Source organism: Mastacembelus armatus, chromosome 10 (genome assembly GCF_900324485.2).
Source record: "Mastacembelus armatus chromosome 10, fMasArm1.2, whole genome shotgun sequence".
NCBI lineage: Eukaryota > Metazoa > Chordata > Actinopteri > Synbranchiformes > Mastacembelidae > Mastacembelus > Mastacembelus armatus.
In genome coordinates this window covers 14,405,528-14,431,097 of record NC_046642.1, presented here as the reverse complement: position 1 = coordinate 14,431,097, position 25,570 = coordinate 14,405,528, and the positions used below count along the sequence as shown (strand labels likewise).

Genomic DNA, 25,570 nt, shown 5'->3' with positions numbered 1-25,570 from the left:
TAAATATAATCATAACACATACTAAACCATGCACCCCCACACACATACAGTATGACATGTAGTTACATTAAAATGCCACAACACACATTAAAAAAAAACATGGTTTTATATATAAATATATATGGACGGTCACTGCTTGAATCTCTACTATGAAAGGCAGATATTTAACAGGCAAAAATGACACATGCACAGTCGCTACAACAGTTAAAACTTAGAGCAGAGTTTAATTAACACCTCTGTGACACTGTGTCAACAAAAGCTGCATGGCAAGAGCGTCACAAGGACTTTCATTATAACGCAGTGCAAGCAGCTCAGAAACCTGGAGTCCTGAGCCATGGAGAGGTCTTCCTTCATCTAGATGAGTCGACGTGGGGAAAGCGAAAAGATGAACAGTGTGTGCTATTTGTCCTGAACATGATGATCTGGGCTGGAGTCAAATTGGATTAATTTGTTCTGTTAGTTACTTACTCTTTTCTACCCACTGTATAAATATTAATATGGTCTGAGGAAGAGCAAATGTTACATTTAAATATCAGTCTCCTAAACCTTAAAGGTACCTCATTTCTTTTCAGACTGTAGAGGGGCCTTACTGCTTGTTGCCCCTCCCATCATGTTCTGTTTCCTAGTTACGAAATGAACTACAGATGCCTGGTTGTGACAAACTGTAGGCTGCTAAGAAAGCCTCCAGTCCAAAACTAGCATTCAAAAAGGAGCAATCTTGTAGTATAATTACTGTTAATGTGACACAAAGCACTAACATTACACAAAGTTCAAATTACTCCCCAGACTAAAATCATATTTATTTAAAACGGTAAAACCATGTTAGGTCTCTTATGTTATCAAAAAAAAAACAAAAAACAAATTAGCTTCAGATTCTAATGCATCCAGGAGCGAGAATGACACATCTGGATCAAGTACGGCTGCTTTTAATGCTCCCCATCTCAAAAAGCCCAATTGATGCTAACCTGTTCTTTCTTTGTCCCTTTATCTTTGTGCAAAAGAATTTGGTCTCCTTGGTCTGACACTGTGAAACTTTGAGCTGCTGAGAGGTCCCCCGTTAGTGACTGTTCAAAATGATTACTCACACTTGAGAAAATACTTCTTATAACCTTCAGTAGGTGGCAGGTAGGGGTAATTAAGGATCATACTTTGACAACACAGGACAAAGAAGCTGGATTCACAACAGAAGGGTTTGAGTAACAAAGGGGGATAATGTAGCACAGACACTACATCCCATCCATTTTTTACATGATTTAGCTGACAACGTGTAAAATCTTTGTTAAAGCACCTTTGAACTTGCTCAGTTTTTTTTTTTTTTTTTTTGGCTCCTGGGGGCAGCAGTCTGTTTTGGAACCTAATGTATGTTTAGTGTTTTTTAACATGTTCACCAACTGTGTCTGTCTGCTGTTTGGTGTAGAACAGGTAATGCAGAGTGGCCTTTTAGGTGCCTGCTGCAGCTGAGAACAATGCTGAGAGTAAAAGTGAAAGGGAATCAAAAAGGTGAAGCTGTGAGCACACAGCATAACGGTAAACAGAAACATGCTATGAAAAGTTAACAGCACTATAAAAAATGAGTGTCAAGTTTTGTACATTTAAGAAAATGTTGGATTTTAAGGTGAAAGAAATGTTTTGTAAAATTAACCGACCCAAAACTGATGCATTCTCAATAATTTTTTGTATATATATATATATATATATATATATGTTAAATATTCACACATTTGTCTCAATCTCCACATAGTTGGAGCTTCATGTGCCAGCTCAGGAAATAATTGGCTGAAAACAAACTTAACTTGTTGCTCTGTATGTTTCTTGCTCTCCTTGAATGCTGTCCTGAAGGTGAGGGAGGCGTTTTGGTATTTTCTCAGTATCTGATACTCATTTGTTTTGTTTTTTTTTTCCATTTTGTCAGCTCCATGAGAACACACACTCACACACACACAAACACGTAGGTGTTAATGCTACCATTTGTCTGCTCTGTTCTTTGGACCAGTATGTTTCATTTGTTGTGTTGTCTTCGAAATTCTCTTCTTCATTATTGATGAATGCTGCAGTACTGTACATCAGCCTTGGTGTGTGTGTGTGTGTGTGTGTGTGTGTGTGTCTGTGTGTGTGCTTGCACTTCTGTCTTTGTGAGGACCACTTTGAGCATAATTCCATCAGTGTGAGGACATTTTGGCTGGTCCTCACTTTTCCAGACACTTGGTTTTAGGATTAAAGTAAGAATTAGGGTTAGGGTTGGTGTTGGACATTTAGTTGTGATTGTTATGGTTATTGTAAGGTGCCAGAAAATGCATTACATCAGTCAGTGTCCTCATGAACATAGAAGTATTAGTATGTGTGTCTGTGTGTGTTACATGCAAATTAAATGTCCCCATGGTAATAACAGCCTTATTAAAGCACAGATTATTTGAATGTTAATTAAATTCTGCTGCATGTTACATTATTATGTATTTATGCTTCAATCAAGCTGCAGTATATTTAGCTTTGTATCACTCCTTAATCATCTGCCACCTCACTGACCCGACTATCATCCTTCCTCCATTTCCATCCATGTCTCCGGTTTTCAATGCCACCTCCAGCCCTTCTTTCCCCCTCTCTCTCCATGTTTCTCTTGTTCCTGTCTGTTCAGCATATTAAAGCTCAGTGGATGCCCCAAGTTCTCGTGACTCACCCCTCCCGCATGCCTGTGTGTGTGACTGTGCGCGCCTTTTATTACTCACATTGTGGGGACTGAAACTGATTTCCACGCTGCCACTGCGGGGACTTGGACTTGCTCGAGGGGATGAGATTAGGCTCAGGTTAAGGTTAGTGTTAGGGCTAGGGATGGCAGTAGTGGTTGTGGTAAAGGTTAGTTTAAGACTCCAAGAAATTGATATGAGTCAATGTGGAGCCCCCACAAGGACTGAAAACAAGCATGTGTGTGCGCATGCTTGCATGCTCATTGGCCTGGCATGAGGAAAGAAATTGGTTTGTTTTCACTCCTCTGCTCTGCACCCAGTGAGGTCTTCTGTGCAACTGTCAGGACGGGCCTGTGTCGCTCACGCACGCCTCAGCAAGATTTACTCATTTGCTGTCTGTGTTAAGAGTACTACAGGCTTGTCCAGTGCTCTGGTGTGCCCCTGTGTATTGTATGCTTGTGTATGTGTGTGTGTGTGTGTGCGTGTGTGTGTGTGTGTGTGTTTATTTGAGAGAGAGGAGCCAGAAAATATACATTAAAAAAACAAGAGCCACAGGAAAATCATTCAGTACCAGATATTTGAAAAAAAAATAAGCACCATCAAAATATAATCCACTCATCCAGTAAAATGTACAGCCACATTACACCAAATCTTTAATAAAATGAATAATAAAAGGCTTTATTTTTAGTTTCCCTTGTTACAACAAGCTTTAGTTAGTTTTACTTGTAATCTCTGTGAATTTCTACAGCATTCAACTGTCTCTGTCCTGCTGCCATTATGCAAACTGCAATCTCTGGACTCCCTCTGTGACTCTTCTATTGAGCCATGATGTTCAGCCTAAATGTCTATGGCTTATGGGAAATGCTTGTTAAAGGCTGCTAAGAAAATATTAAATAAGCAGCAATATTAGAATGTCTTTCAAATCTGTTTCGTTGTTACTCCAAGGCTGTATTTCTAGTTAGTGTTACAAATGGTGGTGAATGCAGTTTTCCTACTTGTGAAACAAAACCCAATGCTCCAGTTTCATTTAAGCTTTGTCTATATAGAACACTGTTACACAAAAAAATATATTATATCCATATATATACCATTCTGTAAACCCATATGAAAAAATAATAAGAAAATAAAAAGAGACCAAAGCTCTTAGAGATAATAAAAAAGCTAAAAATAACAAAATGATCCTGATACAAAAAATTCGAAATACAATAAAAAGGGAGGTGTAAGATGAGACATTGTTGAAAGGCTTATGAGTAGAAATGAGTTTTTCCATCAAAACATGTCTCAAATTTTCTCCAGTATATTAAACTTTATTCACCAAATGTTTCTGGCCTTCATCAGGGTGGTGGTGTTCAAATAGAAAGGAAGCATGATTTTAAAAGTAAATGTTCAGACGAGACAATAATGAAGTGTAAGGACCCAATCTGTGAAATATGATTTTGTTTCTTAGTTCCAGTTAAGATTCTGGCAGATGAATTTAGACCAAGCCGCAGAAAAGAAAAATATTTTTCACCAACGCCAGTAAGTGTGGCATTACAGTAGTCAAGATGGGAAATAATGAATGCATAAACAACAGTTTCCATTTTTTTTCACAGAGAGAAATAGAGATGTTCCTGAGCAAACTGAAATAAGACTCAACACCAATGTAATGTAACATCAACATTCATCTTGCATATCTGGGTTAAGGAGTGGAATAGTGAGCCAAGTTTAGTTGAAATCTGCCAGTAGATGTGCCAGTATGTGCCATGACAGACAAGCTGTACATAATATGAAGTCAGTTTCTTTAATAAATGTGTAAATCCATATCAAAGGAAGAGCTCGGCTGCATTTCTAGATTGCTTCCAGCATAAAGAAGAAATGGAAACCTCAGCATGACCCCATGTTAAACCTCCCCATGTGTACACCAATCTGCAACAAGGCAGATGATATCCTTTCATCTGCGCACACACACATTAAATTACACACCAGCTCCCACCCATGGCCAACCTGACCACCCCAGCCCCCCAAAATCTGTCTCAGTTATGTAAAATGCAGGACGAGGAGAATGCGAAAGGTCCCTGCAGAGCAAAGTTGTCATCATACATTAAACAGCACCCCAGGTCTGACTAAACACCCGCTCATTAATAAACAATGAGGAGAGTGGTTAAATATAGAGCCTCCCTCTCTCCACCGCTCCCTCCCCAATGGGTTCTCCCCTCTGACAGGAGCCTCTCCATATGGAGAGCAGAGGAGGAGGCCTGCCCCATTCTGCTCTACGCTGGGCTCCTTCATGTTGGGTTCAGCACCGTGGAGAGCGTTTCTGTGACGGCTGCTCTGCCTGTGTGTGTGTGTGTGTGTGTGTGTGTGTGTGTGTGTGTGTGTGGTGAAAGCTCACCAGGTGTCCTCTCAGTACGAGTTCCTCAGTAAACAGGAGCTGAGCGGTAAACACAAGCTCTGCTGACGGTAATGATGTCAAACCCACGTCTCACCTTATCTCCCCTCTTCAGCTCTCTCATCATTCACCCAATCCATCGTCTCCCTCGTCAATCTGTGCTTTTTTTTTATTTTTTGCTCTCCAGCTCCTTTTTCTCTCTGCCCTCTGCTCTATCTGCATCAAACACTGGCATCTCTTCCACCAAACTTTTGACTTTCAGTTCACTTTTCAGTTCTTTCTTTCTCCCTCTTTCTGCCCATGTGTAATGTCGATGGCTTACTATTTTTCTAGCACCAGACATTTCAATGCTTCCTCACCTCAGTGCTCCAATGAACATTTTAGTTTCCACAATCCACCTTTCTCTTCTTTCTTGAGGACCTTTATCCATTCTTCTGTCTGATTTAAGCTGTGGGACTATTTTTTACTCTTTCCCCTAAAGGGCAGTTGGATTTCTTTTCATGAGCCTAGAGACTAAGAAAGATGAGGAGAATTTGAAACCCAGGAGCGATACAGAGGATAGGATAGAAATAGGGTGATGCATAGAAAGTTGGCAAGCTTCAGCTTTTTGCCAGCAAAGAGGAACAACACAGGCAGTCAATGCAGAATAGGTGTATTTTTTACATAAGTGAAATTTGTATAATAGGGTATATAAAGATTTCTAGGCAATATGGAATATACATTTTAAGATGTTCTTTTTCCCTTTAAGCTCAACATTTGCTGTTTTAAATAAGAATAAACTGATCTTTGTTTTTATTCTAAAACCAGGCAAGTGAAAAAGAAAACACATGTCAAGGAGGAAAATCAGAGGACAGAACCTGACAGGATGAAATCCCAGGCTGGCAGAGGCAGATGTAGTGTGTCACAGGTGAGGGGCTCCAGGTCTACAATTAGTGTACATCTAATTAAAATATGAAATTTGTCCCCAGGTCATCTGAGGTGTCTTCAAATCATATCACCTCAAACCCACAATAAGCTTGTGTTCATAACTTAAAAATTGTTCAGTAATTTACATATCACTAAATTGAATCACAAATAAATTCATTTCTCAATTTCTTAAACTGTAACTGAACTGAAACAGCTTAGTTGGGTTGGTCTCATAATTGCTTGCTTTTGATTAGCAATTTGTTTCCTAGAGACCCATTTACACATTACTACAATCATTAAGACATTCCTTTAATTTGCCTTAATTGATTTTTGGATATTTTGTGGTCGTTTCTGACCACTTGGTAAATTCCAGTATTCATTGTCTTTTTCCTTTTTAGATGGTAATTGCTCCACTATGTTGACCATTCAGTTTCTAACTTTGTCTGCTCTTGGTTGCTGAGTAGATATTGTACTGTGGAGCTTTAGTGCTCTTCTGCTGAAAACAAACCCATTCCAGACGTTATCATGCCACTCACTGGCTATTTTGACATATGGCCCAGTAGGGCCCTGCTTCACCTACTACTGAGCTCTGTAGGCTCAGTTATCATGCCTACCTTTCTTTATTGTAATGATAACACATACCATACCAATGTAGGACACACACAGAGGAAATAAAAAAAACAAAAACTACTTGATTGATTTAGGAATAGATAAGGGTTTGGGTTAAATTAACTACTTTCTATCATCAATAAATTAATCAACAAAGTCTGGGGAACAGTCATGAATAAAAAAATGGACTCAAATATTAGTCAGTAACTGTCTCACTTTAAACTGTGTAATATTTATAGTAATCTATCAGCATAGACATAGAATATGGTATTCATAAATATGTTGTCATCAGTGTGAAATCTGACAACCATTGCATTTTCCTAATTTTAGAATGAGCCTTTTAAATCTGTATAGGACGTGGATCTCCTTTCATGAAGACAGCCATGTTCCACTGCCTTATTTCTACAGTAGCCCAGAATGGACAAACCAAACACTGGCTTTACACAGGGAATATCGTTTTGTTTTAAAGCTTACAGCCACTGTACCCTTCCCCGTGACTGGAAACAGTTTAATACCACTTCACCTCATTTCCTCTTTTGTGATTTTTGTAATAGCCACTAGAGGGTGCTGTAAATTCAATATGTATCGATGATAACCACTTATTGGGACTACTAGTAGAGCCCCACTTAGCCATAACTATGTAAACAACTTCCACTTTAAGTTTTAACCCTCCTGTTGTCTTCTGGTCAATTTGACCCATTTTCAAAAGTTAATATGTGATAACTTTGGTTTTCTTCCACATAATTGAACTAAAAACGACATGGGTGGTTCCCTACTGTAAGTGTAAAATATATGTTAATATGTTGGAAATAAGTTCACTAAAAAGGTGAAACTAAAAAATTGGTGATCATTTTATACCTCATGCTTTATAAGCAGTCAAAACAGAATGGGTAAATTTAACCCGGGAGGCCAAAAAGTGTGTAGTAAATTTGAGGTCAATACGACACACCTTTGTTGTTTCACCTTTTTAGTGAACTTGTTTCCAACATATTAGCATATATTTTACACTCATAGTAGGGAACCATCCATGTCATTTTTAGTTAAATTATGTGGAAGAAAACCAAAGTTGTCACATATTAACTTTTGAAAATGCGTCAAATTGACCAAGGACAACAGGAGGGTTAATAGTGCAACTCCATCCATCCATCCATCCATTTTCTAAACCCGCTTTTTCCTGAATCAGGGTCATGGGGATCTGCTGGAGCCTATCCCAGCTCTCTCTCAGGTGGAAGGCAGGGGTACACCCTGGACAGGCCACCAGTCTTAATAGTGTAATTTTATCAAGTAAATCATTAGTAGTAAACTAACATGTTCTTTTATTTTTTCTTTATTTAGTCAGCCACAGTCTGACCTGCTGGCCTCTAAGCAGCTCCACTGGGGCACATGGGACTGTTGTTGATGAGGTAAGTGCTTTTCCACTTGTCCCACCCAGACTTAATCCCATCAGTAACATTCTGGTCACAAGCACACGTTACTAAACCTTAGGGAGCATAGTTATTAATATCTAAACATGGACTTTACAGCTTAGTAATGGATTTACAAATGTGCAACTGAAACCAGTTTTTAAATGTAGGCTGTAAAAACATAATAGAGATATATATGACAGCAGAGATAAGCCCACATTGAGCAATTTTTCATGTTTAAGAGTACAAAACACTCCTGTTTATCACTGCCATCTAAACCTTCTAGGTGTCAGTGAACTTTTCCAAGTAAGTTAATCAGATGCTGCTGTGGTCTCCTGGAGGCTGTGAAGGTCAAAAGCTCCACCCCTGGTTGGCAGCCAGCTGTCAGTCTGCCCAGTCAGGTGGAGCGGGTGTAGAAGGAAGGGATGGTAGCCAAGGATCTTAAAACAGCGCTCCCATCCACAACAACAACAGCAAATAGTCACAGAGCAGTAGTTCTTTTGGTTTTAGAGAGAGTGTGAGGAGGCTGAGAGGAAGGTATGAAAAAGAGAAAGGGCAAAAGAGATGAGGAAAGATGAGTGGAGGATTGGAGAGAAGGAGGGAGAGATCTAGGGGTGAAGGTGGAGTAATGAAGTTGTCAGAGGAGGAGAGATGGAGCGAGGCATGGTAGAGGAAAGGGTGCTGGATGATACAGGAAGGTGAGCCAATCGTCCTGCTCACTTGACCCTTCCAATTACCACGGCGACGGTTAATTAGCACCGAGGTAAGCTCTGGTAATTACCACATTGTGTCTTGGACAAGAGGCTACACACGCAGATCACACACACACATTCGCACAACACATGCGCAAACACGTTGCTATGGATACCCACAATACTCTTTATCACTGTGCTGGAAAAGCAGATAAAAAGAAGATAGAAATAGATATAAGAGATGAGAAGAAATAACAAGAGCAGAAATAAGCCACTGAGAGAAAGCAAACAAAAGCTTGACAAAGGCAAGGGACGTAGGAACAGTGTTTAGTTCATAGAGGGTGGTTGGCTCTATGTGTCAGCCACATTGTCAGAGACAACAAACTCTCGCTGTCTAGGAATGACAGCTGAAAAGAAAAGCTATAAATCAGTCACCAAGCGTGTACAGAAAAGCAATAACTACTTGAATCTCACAGATATATTCTCTTCTGCACAAAACAAAGTGCATAAGCAAGCAATAAAACACTGTGACCCTGTCCTGATGTTAGAAGATAAACACCACATGGCCATTAAAGTGTTGTAATTATCTACTCTTTGACTCATCAGACAGCCTATTACTGAAGGTTCTCACCTCTGCAGCTTCATACCAGGAGCTTCTGCTACTGTTTCTAAGGACAACCCTTGTGTAGGATCTGACATACTGACCCCCTGCTAGCACACTGAGCAACCGCAGACACCTGCACACGCACGATGTGGTACATTCATGCATGCACGTAATTACACACATACATACATAAAACTGCATGTGTAACACCACAGAGACCACCTCACACAAACAAAGTCACAACAAATAAATCCTGACACTCTGAACCAAGTCTTTGCCCCTGACAACACCTTCAGCCATATAAAATACTGATATCGTATGGGCTGAAACACGTGTGAGCACATACACACAGAGGGATGTCGCCCCTGTTTAGCTGACATGTTGCATAAGCTGTCAAAAGCTGTATTTCTTAATGGAAGAGTGTAGTAGGAACAGTAGCCACCTTGCACATGGAGGGACGTGCCCAAGCTGCCTTTGACAGTCCAGTTTATGGGGCCATGTTTGGGTTAAAAGACATGTCTTCTTCTTGTGATACCTGGGAGGAGGATGAAGGGTGAACAATGCAAAGCAAACAGACACTAACTCTGTAAAATGTTGTATTTGAAAATAAGTTTGGATTCACTAACAAATGGCTAATTAGTGAAAGTAATATGATGATTTCCTGCCAGCCTCTGATGATTTTCTTCTACATTTTTTCCTATATTTTAAAACAGGTATCATTGTACAGCAACTGTGCTCCATAGAGTGTGGCTGCCCCCTTCAGCTCAAAGATGTCTCTGGGTTTTGTGTCGACACACACAGCTCAAGACTCACCATCCTCTCCTCTCCTTCTTTGTTGGGCAGACGGTTCCACCAAGTGGTGAGTCTTTATGCTACATCTGTTCTGCACAGTGAACATGGCAGCTGTTTTTAAATTATATTGACAAACTCTAATTTGATTTTATTTTTTTAGGCATACATATTTACGTATATGACTTTGCATGAAGTGATATGTGTCAATGTTGACATGGTTACGGACAATTCATACACACATAGACACTTGTACATGCACATGCCTATTCTGTTACTTTGTGATGAATATGTTTTATTATTTGCTTAAATGTGTTGATTTTATGTAAAAGCCTAACCAGGGATGGGAGCAGCAAACTAGCATTATGCTATGTGCTCTATGTGCACAGCATCGGTTGTGTGTGTACATCATACAGCCCATATATATATATATATATACACATATATATATATATATATATATATATATATATATATACACACATATATATATATAACTGCGCTCTTCTGGACTGAGATCTCTGATGTTGTTCCTGGGATCTGTTGGAGCCACTCTCCCATATATATATATATATATATATATATATATATATATATATAAGAGCGCAGTTATATATATATATATATATATATATATATATATATATATATATATATATATATATATATATATATATATATATATATATAAAAATTTCCCTTCTCACCCCTATGGGTGGTGTGTGTGTCTTCCTCAATCTCGGGTCCTCTACCAGAGGCCTGGGAGTTTGAGGGTTCTTCGCAGTATCTTAGCTGTTCCTAGAACTGCGCTCTTCTGGACTGAGATCTCTGATGTTGTTCCTGGGATCTGTTGGAGCCACTCTCCCAGTTTGGGGGTCACAGCCCCGAGGGTGCCGATTACCACGGGGACCACTGTAGCCTTCACCTTCCACATCTTTTCTAGCTCTTCTTTCAGCCCTTGGTATTTCTCCAGCTTCTCATGTTCCTTCTTTCTGATGTTGCTGTCACTTGGGATCGCTACATCTACCACTACGGCTTTCTTCTGCTGTTTGTCCACCACTACTATGTCCGGTTGGTTAGCCATCACCTGTTTGTCAGTCTGTATCTGGAAGTCCCACAGGATCTTAGCTCGGTCATTCTCCCTCACCTTTGAAGGTGTGTCCCATTTTGACCTTGGGACCTCCAGCCCATACTCGGCACAGATGTTCCTGTACACTATGCCGGCCACTTGGTTATGGCGTTCCATGTACGCCCTGCCTGCTAGCGTCTTACAACCTGCTGTTATGTGCTGGATTGTCTCAGGGGCATCTTTGCACAGCCTGCACCTGTGGTCCTGCCTGGTGCGGTAGACCCCGGCCTCTATCGATCTTGTGCCTACAGAGAGTAAGTCCCTTGTGGCCTGTTCTTGTGCTGCTACGATCAGTGCCTCTGTGCTGTCTTTCAGTCCAGCTTTTTCCAGCCACCGGTAGGACTTTTCGATATCAGCCACTTCTTGTATCTGTCGGTGGTACATGCCGTGCAGGAGTTTGTCCTGCCATGACGGTTCTTGCTCTTCTTCCTCTGCATGGGGCTTCTGTTGCCTGAGATATTCCCTAAGTATTCCATCGCTTGGGGCCATCTTCCTGATGTACTCATGGATCTTGGCTGTTTCATCTTGGATGGTGACTCTGATGCTCACCAGTCCCCGGCCTCCTTCCTTCCCCTTAGCGTACAGTCTCAGGATGCTGGATTTGGGGTGAAGTCCTCCATGCATTGTGAAGAGCTTCCTTGTCTTGATATCCGTGGCTTCTATGTCCTCTTTTGGCCAGCTTATTATGCCAGCGGGGTATCTGATGACCGGCAGGGCGTAGGTGTTGATGGCTTGGACCTTGTTCTTCCCATTAGCTGACTTCTTAGGACTTGCCTTACTCTCTGTAGGTATTTGGCTGTGGCTGCTTTCTGTGCGGCTTCTTCTTGGTTCCAATTTGCCTGTGGGATTCCAAGGTACTTGTAGCTCCCCTCAACATCCGCTATGCTGCCTTCTGGGAGTTCAACTCCTTCAGTCCTGACAACCTTCCCTCTCTTTGTTATCATTCGACCACACTTGTCCAGTCCGAATGACACTCCAATGTCGTTGCTGTATATCCTGGTGGTGTGGATCAGTGAGTCGATGTCTCGCTCAGTCCTGGCATACAGCTTGATGTCATCCATGTACAGGAGGTGGCTGATGGTTGCCCCATTTCGCAGTCGGTATCCGAAGCCAGTCTTAGCGATGATCTGGCTGAGGGGGTTCAGGCCTATGCAGAACAGCAGCGGGGACAGAGCATCTCCTTGGTAGATGCCGCACTTGATGGAGACTTGTGCTATCGGCTTGAGGTTGGCTACTAGGGTTGTTTTCCACAGCCCCATTGAGTTCCTTATGAAGGTTCTTAGGGTCCTATTGATGTTGTACAGGCATTCCAGGATCCATGTGTGAGGCATTGAGTCGTAGGCTTTCTTGTAGTCAATCCATGCAGTGCACAGGTTGGTCTGCCTGGTCTTACAGTCTTGAGCGACCGCTTTATCCACCAGTAGTTGGTGCTTTGCTCCCCTGGTGTCCTTACCCATCCCTTTCTGGGGATGTATTGAGCCATGTGCCTACTCATCTTAGCCGCTATGATGCCCGACAGGAGCTTCCATGTTGTGCAGAGGCAGGTTATCGGACGGTAGTTGGATGGGACTGCTCCCTTCTGGGGGTCCTTCAGTATCAGGACTGTCCTGCCTTCAGTTAGCCACTCTGGGTGAGTCCCATCCATTAGCAGCTGGTTCATTTGATCTGCCAGGCGCTCATGGAGGGCAGTTAGCTTCTTTAGCCAGTAGGTGTGGATCATGTCAGGCCCCGGTGCTGTCCAGTTCTTCATGTTTGAGACCCTTTCTCGGACATCTGCTGTTGTGATGGTTACTGGTTCCTGTTCAGGGAGGTTGTTGTGGTCTGCTCTCAGGTCTGCCAGCCACTGGGCATTGGTGTTATGTGATGCCTCCCTCTCCCATATGTTTTTCCAGTATTGTTCAGTCTCCAGCCTTGGTGGGTCAGCTCTCGTGTTACTGCCCCCCCACTGAGAGTACACTTTGGATGGTTCAGTGGAGAACATCCTGTTTATTCTCCGTGCTTCTATTTCTCTGGTGCACCTCTTCAGGCGTGTGGCCAGGGCTATGAGTCGGGTATGGGCCTCTGGTATGGACAGCCTGCTGTATTTCTTACCCAACTTCATCCCCCTTGTCTGCAGTTCTGATAGTTGGCTAACTTCTCTCCGTGTTGCCCTTATTTTTGCCTCTAACATCCTTTTCCATGCAGGGTACTGCTCCTTGATGGTGGAATGTATTTTGTGGCCAAGCATCTCAAGGATCACTGTTGCCGTGGTGTATATCAGCTTGTTGGTCTCGGTGATGGTCACAGTGGGGATTGTTTGTGGTGTTGTTTCCCCCCTGACCTGGCATCCTGGCTCCCCCTTGCCGTAGCATTTGTGTTTAATTTCTTCAATCTCCAGTTGTGATAGCAGCTGCCGCTTGCGGATGTTGGAACACTGAGCTACTAGATGCTTTGGCCCTAGTGTGGATGGTGGGTTTCGGAGTTTCCATAGGTCCCACATCCTCTTCATGTAGCTGGGGTTACTCATGTAGTAGCACTCCAACAATTCTCTGTTATCAGCCCTTGTCCACGAGTGTCTTGTTCCAGTAGCCCATTTCTCATCAGGTTGCCCTGGTCCCCTAGCACCTGGCGCGGACCTTGTTGACCCAGGCGACGTCCGAGCCGGTATGACTCCAGTATTTCTATCACTCATTTGTACTGAGGTAGGCTAGTAGCGTAAAGGAACTTGCCTAAGGGGATTGCCTAAGTATGTATATATAAAAATATATATATTTTTTTTTTTTTGTCTAAGAGTAAGATACCGAGCTAAGATCCTGTGGGACTTCCAGATACAGACTGACAAACAGGTGATGGCTAACCAACCGGACATAGTAGTGGTGGACAAACAGCAGAAGAAAGCCGTAGTGGTAGATGTAGCGATCCCAAGTGACAGCAACATCAGAAAGAAGGAACATGAGAAGCTGGAGAAATACCAAGGGCTGAAAGAAGAACTAGAAAAGATGTGGAAGGTGAAGGCAACAATGGTCCCTGTGGTAATCAGCACCCTGTGACCCCCAAACTGGGAGAGTGGCTCCAACAGATCCCAGGAACAACATCAGAGCTCTCAGTTCAGAAGAGCGCAGTGCTAGGAACAGCTAAGATACTGCAAAGAACCCTCTAAGTGCCAGGCCTCTGGTAGAGGACCTGAGATTGAGGAAGACACACACACCCCACAATTTTTAATACATACAGTACAGCAGATGATCCACAAGATGGCAGTATACAGCATAAAAATTATCAATCAAACCTAACCATATTATAAATTGTTTCAAACTGTGGTGAGAAAAGATAATAATGAAATTTGGATGACAGAAGGCATGTGAGCGTCTGTTCATGGTGTAGTCATGGAGAAATAATATGCAATCTAACAATAACTGCACTGTTAACCCAAAAGTTGTTTCTATGCAAACAGTTTGAGTAAAAGTTACTTAAAAAAATTAGTTTTATCGCATTACTTAAATAGTATGAGTATATGAGACAATCACTAGGTGTACTCATTTTTGTAAGTTTGTAACAAACTTAAACTATCAAGTTTTACCTACGGCCACACCCCTGTTTTCAGCACTGCAGCACTTTTCTAGGTTGTGATTGGTTCAAGACTCAAGACTAGTCTGGGCTTGCTTCTTGGTGGATTCTGAGAAAATTGAGCCTTTTTCTTATTTTCAAGAAGTAAATTGGGTCTTTTCTGCAATTTACCTTCTCCTTTGATGAACATGTTTTCTGCCTGGGAGTTATCTGCAGTAACATGCTGTTGAAAAAAATTTAATTTGCATTTTTCAGTTTTTCATGAGTTTGGACTATTGTAATCAGCAGTTGACTGCAGTTAAGAAGATGCCATTTTCTTGGTGAACTTGGTGAGTTGTTTTCTATGTTCAATTATTACAAATTAGAAACCACTGAAATGTTTCTAGTTAGAAATGTGTGCATTTTAATATGTAAATTTGAGGTTAACTCCAGCATACAAACAGTAGCTCTCAACTTATGTTGTTCCACATAAGATTTGGCAACAATAGTTAAAAAAAAAACAACAAATGATTCTTTTTTTAGAACGAACATGGAAATCACTTTTGCCCTTAGAAGAGATGAGGATGTAAAGGATGAGCCTGACATTAGCCAGATGGTCCGATGCTGGCCAGCCCTTTTCACAGAAAGCCAGGTTTGTGGAAGTTTCCTTTGAATATGTGTTTTTTCTTACATACAATACATACTTGGACAACATGTTCAGAGAGGTTCATTTGTGTTATAAGTAACTTTGCCTGTATGACAAAATCTGGCTTGTTTTGCATTTTTCAGGATTACTTGGAGTTTAACAGGGTTGTTGGAAGAAACCTTAAAGAGGAATTCTTCGGTGCGCTTGATGGCTTGTGTCCAAGCTTGATGGAAATTTTCAAGATGAAGACAGCTCAGATAGGACCTACTACTAGTTGGGTATTTCAAAGTGATTGTGAGAGAAAATATCTGCAGCAAAAAGGAAGAATATACTGTAGTAACTGGTGGAAAAAAACATTTTGATAATTTGATAACCAGTTCTTACTGTTTTTGGTTTAAAGCTTGTGTTTGAAAACTGGTTTTAGATCTCATAGTTCACGAAGAGCATCATTATCAAAGATATTTGTTGCTTTGTTGTGTTTCAATAAAATTGAAAAAAAAAATGTACTGTGTTGTGTGGTCATTGAATTGGAAGTTTCCTATCCCATTTATTTTAATACAAATATAGTTTTAAGTGTATTTGACTTAAAATATTAAGTTTTCACTATTTTGCATTAAAGTTGACTCTACTTAAACAAATTAATTTTTGACTGTTGATTGTACTTAAACCAAATGGTTTAAGTACAATCAACTTATCTGGGTTTACAGTGTGTTTAACTGTACCAATGAAATCTCAACGTTAACTATCCTCCACCTTAAATGTTGCATGTCATGTATTTTGCATTCTCAACTGAAATACTTAAAACTACTGTAAATACAACTCCTTACATTAATTAGGTGAGACTGAAGCACATTGAAGAGACATATACAGGACGTGCTGGATGTGATGACCTTTGACCTCTGAATACTTTCATGCCATATACAGTGGGTATGGAAAGTAATCAGACCCCTTTAAATTTTGTGTTTGTGTTTGTGTCATTGCAGCCATTTGCCAAAATCAAAAAAGTTCATTTTATTTCTCATTAATGTACACTCAGCACCCCATCTTGACAGAAAAAAACAGAAATGTAGAAATTTTTGCAAATTTATTAAAAAAGAAAAACTGAAATATCACATGGTCATAAGTATTCAGACCCTTTGCAGTGACACTCATATTTAACTCACATGCTGTCCATTTCTTCTGATCCTCCTTGAGATGGTTCTGCTCCTTCATTGGAGTCCAGCTGTGTTTAATTAAACTGATTGGACTTGATTAGGAAAGGCACACACCTGTCTATATAAGACCTTACAGCTCACAGTGCATGTCAGAGCAAATGAGAATCATGAGGTCGAAGGAACTGCCCAAGGAGCTCAGAGACAGAATTGTGGCAAGGCAAAGATCTGGCCAAGGTTACAAAAGAATTTCTGCAGCACTCAAGGTTCCTAAGAGCACAGTGGCCTCCATAATCCTCAAATGGAAAAAGTCTGGGACGACCAGAACTCTTCCTAGACCTGGCCGTCCAGCCAAACTGAGCAATCATGGGAGAAGAGCCTTGGTGAGAGAGGTAAAGAAGAACCCAAAGATCACTGTGGCTGAGCTCCAGAGATGCAATAGGGAGATGGGAGAAAGTTCCACAAAGTCAACTATCACTGCAGCCCTCCACCAGTCGGGGCTTTATGGCAGAAGACATTGGCATGGCAAAGATTGGGATAACGCTGCATTATCCACTGCCATGATGTTTCGTCGAATGTATGTTTTGAGCCTAAACTATGCTCCTAAGCTGAAATATATATTTGAAATACTGCAGAAATTGTCATGGAGCTGGACAGAACCACATTTTCCAAGAAAACACAAACTCTTAAAAACACTGACTGACTCAGTAAGCTGTTGGGACATTATAGCAAAGTAGAATATAAACATAGCTTTGCCAGATTTGACTTCTCAGATAAGGGACCATTGCTCTCTTTTGTCTTTCTTTGCACTGATAGTGGGCTTGTTGTGCATTCAAATGCCTTTGGACAAGTATTTATTGATGTAATTCACACTAATTTTCTGTATTCTACCTCAAATTTTAGTGAAGACAAATGACAGCTTCCATATAACAGTACACATATAGTAAAGCCTCCAGTAAAGTGTAGCTTTGATTTACGTTGTCGTCCCTATGTTGTACATGATTGCTTATTAATCTTGAAAAGAGTTTCTGCTTTAAGAGCTGCTGTGGTTTTTTACATCCTGTGGAAAGTACCCAAATATCACTTAGCTTTTTTTCTATCTGTGGTATTGTATCTTTTTCATTTCTGAAGCATTTGTAGCGCTGAACTGCTTCAGTGATAAAGGGTGTCTGAAAGCTGGTTGTGCCTCCTTATTTTGAATGTCTGACAGCAACTTCCTGTTATTATTTGATAAGGTTGTGAAACTGACCTGAAGATTATTCATCCATTCAGCATTTACTGCTTATTCTTTTGTGGTTGCTGGAAGGACTGGATCAAATCCCAGCTGGCACTGAGCTGTGATGTACCCTGAACACAATCACTTGTTCTGCTTATACAGGATTGCATTAGAATCCAAAGGTCCAGTATATAACAGTATAATATTCACATGTGCCAGTTTTTGCTTTAAGTACTTTTACAATGAATATTTGAAGTAAATATTACTAATTATATTGTCATACTTAGGCAGGACTTGTACTTATAAAAAAGTGCAATAGCGATATAGGTATATCGCTATTGTTATGTGACAACTGAGAAAAGTCACAAACTGGTGAATGAATCCCACTTAAATACAGTGGGTACGGAAAATATTCAGACCCCTTTTAAATTTTTCACTCTTTGTGTCATTGCAGCCATTTGCCAAAATCAAAAAAGTTAATTTTATTTCTCATTAATGTAATGTACAATTTCCGAATTGTATTCGGAAATTGAATAGAGTCTATAAGAAGTAGGCTCATGAGAAGTATAAAACAATCCTGTTGTAGGCTACAGTGACTGACCACTTTGGTGACTTTTAATCAGTTTTCAGAAAACTCTACATCACAGAGCTGTGTATATTTCAGAAAATGGTGCGTATTATTGTCATAATTTTTTATTAATATAGTTAATTGATGTCTGTTTTGTTTGTTTATTCATTCATTCATTCATTTAAATATACACCAGAAGTGAAGGTTTCACATCAAACACTTTAATTGTGTATGAATCCTGTAAATGTAAATCATAATATAAATGTTAAACACTTTGTAATAGTTGGTAATAAATCACTTTTCTTCTCACTAAGGGGGACAGAGGCAGACAACAAGATCCAGAAATGCCTCAGACTGAAGAGGCATCGGCAGCCAGCACCACTGAGCCACAGCTTTCCAAGTATTTTCAGTCATTTAAGTCACATAAATAAATAAAATGATAATGAGAATAACCATGTTACTTCAGTGTTAATCCATATTTTAGCAAAATTGTGTGAAAATGTTTGACTTGATATCAGTTTTTAGTTTTAGTTGTTCTTTAAAAGGAGTTTACATTTATTCAGGTTTATTTATTCAATCCTCAACCAGCCTGATTTACTGTAAACATGTATCCTGTCACTGCATATTACTAATTTACATCTTATTCCCATCCAGCTGTGATGAAAAGTCTTTTCAAAACGAAGATAACAAATCTGAAAAATATCCTCGCAACATCAAAGTTAAGGAAGTTTCCTCCTTCTATTGTTTCAATCCAAGTCCACATGTTACGACCCTCGACAGTAGAGGAGCAGAAATATTGTAAGTATGACATAGAAAATCACATTCCATACATACATCCACATTCATGTACATTTCAATAGTTTAAGTTCATGTGTACGTAGAAGGACTTTAGGGGAAATAAAAAACCATATATGGTTTGTTTCCCCTAACCTCCTATGTAAACGTGTCACCAAGGACTTGGGTCGGTGCCACGTCAGTGGAAAGTCCCCTAGACCCCTATTTGGAAAAAACTATTCAATTAATGTTTTCTGACAGTGCTGAGTGACATCATTTCATTTGTGTAGGAAATGCAAAAACCACTTGTTTCCTCTCTACTGTGAGCAGAACAACAGTGTTAGGTGTCAGGGTGAAAAAGACATCAAGTTATAATTTGTAGTGTTCGTTTCTTTAGGAGAATTTAAGTGTTATCGTTTCCCCTGTCGTCCTGAAATGAATCCAAAAGTTCATGACTGATAGACACAGCCTATATCATTAGTGTCATTATTATTGGAATAGAATTTTATTTTTGCAAATCAATAAAAATAAATAATACATAAAAGTAACAGCCTTTTTTTTTTTTCAGTGCACATGACCAGCAGCTGGTGTATCGTCCTTTGCCTCGATCCAGAGTGAGAAAACTCACAACCGCTGACTCTACAATAGAGGAACCACCTTCTCAAGAGTGTAACGTCGTTTCTTATCATAAACCCAAGCTTCTTCAGGAGATGAGAGTAAAGAATACTATTACTGACAAAATTTATATTTTTAAGTATACAATGGAACAGTCTTCAGACAAAGAAAATACGTTATGTGTTGATTCACCGTTTAGAGACAAGTGGCAGCCTGTACTGTCACATTGCCTGATAAACCACCCAGATAAAAAGCAATATGCATTTTCTGTTTTTATAATGGCGAATGGTGAATATTGGATTTCTCCAATAGTTTTCCCAGATCGTGGACAGAACAACACTGAGTGTACGAAGCACAGTGAGGAAATTTTAATTGGACAAATCAATCGATTTTTATTATGTACAGGAACTGATGTGAAAAATATTTTGATTTATACATTGAACAGTCCATGTTTGAGGAGGAATGATGGTGCTGATTGCTGTACGAATAAACTTTTAGAAGAAACCTACAAATGGTACGAAAAGTATGGAAGTTCCACTGATATAGCCTTTACAAAGTTTTGGGGCTGTGGCCCCAAATATTTTAAAGATCTACCTTATGGCAAAATCTCAGAGCCCGGTAATGGGTTTAACCAATATGTTCTGACATGTTGCTTCAAATTAGACCCTAAATATATAGAGAAGAAATATGCATGGAAATCTATATACTCCTTATTTAAAAAGGAAGAAGAAAAACATCTACTGGAAAAAATTCAAAATGCTATAGATAAACTTGGGGAACTGGCAGAAAACCTGCCCCCCAGTACAACACAAAACTATTATATAGAGGGAAAAGAAACTATTGATTCCTTCAAATTTGAAACTACAATTCATAAAAAGTTTTTGAAGTGTTGGTTTGAAATTGTTGGCAGTTGTGGACTACCACATATAAGAAGAAAAATAACGACAGATTTCAACTCTGCTCTTGTTAACAATGTGTACACAGATATTATGTCTGATCATTTACGATTTTATCACCTTGCTCAATAACAGATGAACTTCAATTTTTTAAATTGAACTGGGAACCAATGTAAAGATATAAAAATAAATATATTGTATTGTGTATATATGTATATATTGTTTAATAAATATATATATATAAAATAAATATTGTAAATATGTATGTATACATATATAATTATGTTTCATACTTGAATTATACTTTTTAGCATATAAAATGTGCCAAAAATGTTATGAAGTATATTTGTGCTTGTTTTGAAACATAATAAAAGTAGAAGTCTCTAAAGTACGAGGATTAGTAAAAGAGCTACTGGCATATTCAAAGTAAATTTTTCAATATATTGACATGAAATGAGCATATTTCTTAAAAGTGTACTTTAAACATATTAGTAAGTATAGTCATATTTTCCAAAATTTAGTAATGGTATGTTTTTTGAATTGTGTAATTCTCTTCAAACTATAATACTATGCCTACTGTACACTTTACTTTAGCTATATTTCAGTATTTAAAGTACACAGTTTATGCATTCCTAGGTGTGGTAAAGTGTACTCTTGTAAGTGGTCTAATTCCTGTGTGCAAAGTTTCACTTAAAAATACTCTTTCCTCCCATGTGAAAGAATATAGTTTGGTATATTTTTTAAAAAGTATATTGAGTATAATTTTTAATGTTACAATTTATTATAGTTGAAGTTGTTTTAAAATGAAGCCACTTAAGTTGCACTTAATACACTGGAAGCTGCACTATAAATCTACTATATTTTTCACATATTGTTCGGTACTTTGCTTACCAAAATAGTACACTAATGTCACTAGTCACTAGTCACTCCCTCCTGGCTCCCAGCTCAACTCCTCCCTTCTGCCCCAACTCCAACAAGAGGCTCTCTCTGCTGCCTCCTCCAGTCTTTGCACTGCCTTCTTTCTATCCCCACTAAGTCCCCCTTAGTCCAACTGCTGTCAACAGCTTCCAGGCTGATTGGGTAGGGAGGTTCTGCACCCCACCTTGACTGGGTACAACCATGTCTGCCAGCCTTTATCCCTGCAGTCCTGCACCAGAGCTTTATGGTGTTCAAACTTCCTTTCAAATGTCTCCTCCCACCCATCTTCCCACAGCACAGTAAGCTCCACCAGGATGACCTTCTTTCCTTCAGTGGAGAAAAGGACTGCGTCGGATCTTAAGGTGGTGTGTGGACAACATATGGGAACTGGAGCCTTCAGTTTAGGTCTACCCTAAGCTCCATGCTTGGGCAGACTGCAGGAGACTTGCCCTGGCTTTATTGGGCAATGGTGCCTTCTCCCCTCCTTGACAAATGTTATACCAGGTGGCGACTTGTTCTTATGTTGACGTTTCCTGGTTCTCTCCTGCTCTAACATGTCAGCTAGCACAGTCAGTACTTTGTCATGGCGCCATCTATATCTGCCGTTGGTAAGCACAGTCTTACATCTTGTCAAGATGTGTGCCATTGTTCCCTTTTGCTCTTCTGCAAGGGCCAGAGATGCTGAGACCTCTAAGTTCCGTCCTGACCTGCTTTTTATTCTAGCTTCTCTGGCCTTGTTGTCTCTTGAGTCCCTGAAGGTCATGGCCACCCTGCACTTCTCTAGTTTAAATTCCTCAACCAGGGGAAAGAGGGGTAGTTGTAATTGCCTAGATCTGATGTACAGCCCGACTAACATGAAGCAAGAAGAGATTTCAGGACAACCTCTGATGTGTGAGTTGAGCTTACATTCTTCTCCTTCCACTGCTGTACGTGGAACCTCATACGCTGTCACCAGCCACATCAGTCTAGGGAGCAGACCATGCTGATACAGCCTGGTCTTTTAACATTCCTGAGTGTCCTGATTTGTCAGTGTATTTCAGTCAAGCCTCTGCTTGCTTCTCATTGCTGCAGACGTCGTTGTGGTCCCTTAATGACTCGTTGTACCACTTTCCCAGATACTTGATGGGATTGTCCTTGATGGAAGGGATGATCTTGCCTTGTATGACCAGATTATGCTTGAAGAAGAAGTTACCCTTCCTAATGACCAAACTCTTTCAGGCTTGAAAGTTGTTCTGGCCCATGTTGCCACCTCATCAAGCTTCGTTAGGACCCACCTAAAGCAGTGTAATGCAAAAATATATTCATATTAGTCATGAATACTTTCACAAGAACAGATTGAAAATAAATTATATACATTAAGTCTGAAAAAATTCTTCGCAACATCGACATTAAGGAAGATTCCTTCATCTTTTATTTCAATCCAAGTCCATATGTTACGACCCTTGACAGTGGTGGAACAGAAGTTTTGTAAGTATTTCACAGAAAATCACATTCCATACATACATCCACATTCATGTATATTTCAATACTTTTAATTCACATGCAGATAAGAGGACATTAGGGGAAATGAATAAAGGACTTTCCCCTAATGTCCTCTTAAGTACATGGATCATCACGGACCCGGGTTGATGCCAAGTACAATATAGGCCAGAGCCAGGGCCTCAGTAGTTCTTAACACTACTGGCCTATCTCATTACTAATAAGAGCTAGAAACAGAGTAGTCATACTGACTTGGACGTTGCCCGGGTCAACAAGGTCCATGCTATTGTTGGGGAATAAGGGCAACCTGATGAGAAGTGGCCTACTGGAACACAACACTCATGGGCGAGGGATGAAAATAGAGCACTGTTGGAATGCTACTACATGAGTAACCTCAGGGAGAGGGGTTATATGAAGAGGATGTGATACCTATGGATACTTCAAAACCCACTATATGGACTAGCTCCAAAATAACTAGTACCTCAGTGTTCCAACATCTGCAAACGACAAATCCTATCACAACTACAGATTGAAGAGATACAACACAAATGCTACAGCAAGGAGGAACTAGAGGTCAGGGCGGACATAATTTCATCTCGACTCGTGGTTCGGTACCAAGCCCCAATAGCGACAAGCTCCTGTGAGCTCCACCCAAGAGCAGCTGACCTGAGGTTGAAGATCATGAGTAAGCTGGGCACTTGGAACCTCCAGAGCCGGTTACCAAGACTAAGTGAAGTGAAGGAAAGCAGCCACAGCCAACTACCCACCTTTTTTTTTTTAGTTTCTGTTATTGTCGGTTGACTCAAATAGCTGTGTACACAATGAAAAAGTAAATCCAGAGAGCTACAAAAAATTTGTATTAAGCAGTTAAATTCTGGTCCCTTGTACTCTCAACTCATATTGTACCCCAGAACACGTTTCTTTATCGATATCACAGGAGACTCACTATATATAACGATGTAGTGAAATTGAGCCTATCTGACTCTGAAAAAAATACAAACCATCAACCCCAAACTACAAAAGTGCTGGATGTGTGTGTGTGTGTGTGTGTGTGTGTGTGTGTGTGTGTGTGTGTGTGTGTGTGTGTGTGTGTGTGTGTGTGTGTGTGTGCGTGTGTGTGTGTGTGTGTGTGTGTGTGTGTGTGTCAGAGTGTGAGCCAACACTCTGACTCACCATTTCCACAAAAAAGTAAATTCTAAGAAAAGACTCATGGTTTTTTTTTTCAGTTTGTGCAAAAAATGCCTTTTCATTTCAACAAACACCAACCAAAAATATAAACTGAAAGTAAGTCTGTTGAATTTACATGAAAAGTATGTACATTGCTTGTACACATTTAATTTGTGTTTACGCAGAATCATTTATTTGAATTTAATATCCTAAAGTTGCATCTGTTCAATAAATATGAAAACAGCATGCTTGTTTAAGACTTTTTTAATGTTAAGCATATTCAATCATGAACTGACATGACTTCTTTATCGTATGTAAAAACTTTCTGTTCATGTAAAATATATTTAAATACCCTGTGTTGAAGCTTCATTATATGGCATGTCCAGTGCATGCAGTGCATGCATTGTTTGTTCATCCATAGCGAGTCATATAGTTATTTCTATAAATTGATCTGTTATTTGAGTTCATGTATTTTTTTACCATCATTCTACCTAGCGCAGCCTAAACAGAAACTTCAATACAACTGTATGTAAGAATAAGATCAATTATAACCTGGTTAAATTAAAAAAATAATACATGCACCTCCATACCTAAAATGCCTTGTAAGATGCTAACAGAAACCACATTACTGAGCATGCACAGCAAACATACACAAAACAACTTCCTGACTGTGTGGAAGTTGTCGAAATCAATGACTGTGACAATGACTGTTCAACAGGAAATGATATGAGTTGCCTTCAGACATAATTTGCACTGTGTTTTTTGTTTATGCCATTTAGCTGAAGATAATAATCAAATACCCTGTGGCACCAGTAGGTGCAATGTGAAAGACAAAACATTCAGAAGTGACTGAAATTGTTAGAACCCGAAAAACACAACTTTAAGGAGAAAAGTGCTCTCCTGACAAAAACCAGTGTCCCAAGACAATGTGAATGGAAATAAAAGGAAAGCAAAAACAGTGCTTAATTATCATGAATTTAAAATCCTTCTCCTCACATGCAAAGCCCTTCATGGCAGACAGAGTATATGGTGGTAGACCTCTGCTGTCTTTCCCTGCCACCTCATTTTGATACAGATTTGTGCATTTGTGCAGAGGCACACCCATGTCAGTTTTCCCACTGTATAGTCATGCTGAAGAGGAGTCAAATAGAAAAATTGTCTGTAGTTTTGTTTATGGTTAGGAGCAGGTTGACATGGTGCAGGGTCTTTTTTCTTGTTTGTTTTAGTGCCAATGCTGTGATGGAAAAGTATGATTATAATGCTGTTAGTTTGTCTAAATGGAAGAGACCCACTATTTTTTTCTAGACCCACCCACTTTTTTTTTTTAAGTAGCCTAACGAGTGATCAGTTTTTTAGGGTGTACCTAAACATACCTAAACAACATCATAGTGCCCAGGGGAGGGATTTGACAGAGTCTATATATATCGGGTAAGTAGT

General features: G+C 39.8%; 1 long non-coding RNA gene across 1 annotated transcript; it reads left to right on the top strand.

Moving 5' to 3' along the window:
• Positions 1–14,791: 14,791 nt before the first annotated feature.
• Positions 14,792–15,866, top strand: LOC113144667 (uncharacterized). The gene is made up of 3 exons (XR_003297181.1): positions 14,792–15,053; positions 15,247–15,355; positions 15,493–15,866. It is a non-coding gene; the product is annotated as an uncharacterized LOC113144667 (long non-coding RNA).
• Positions 15,867–25,570: the final 9,704 nt, after the last annotated feature.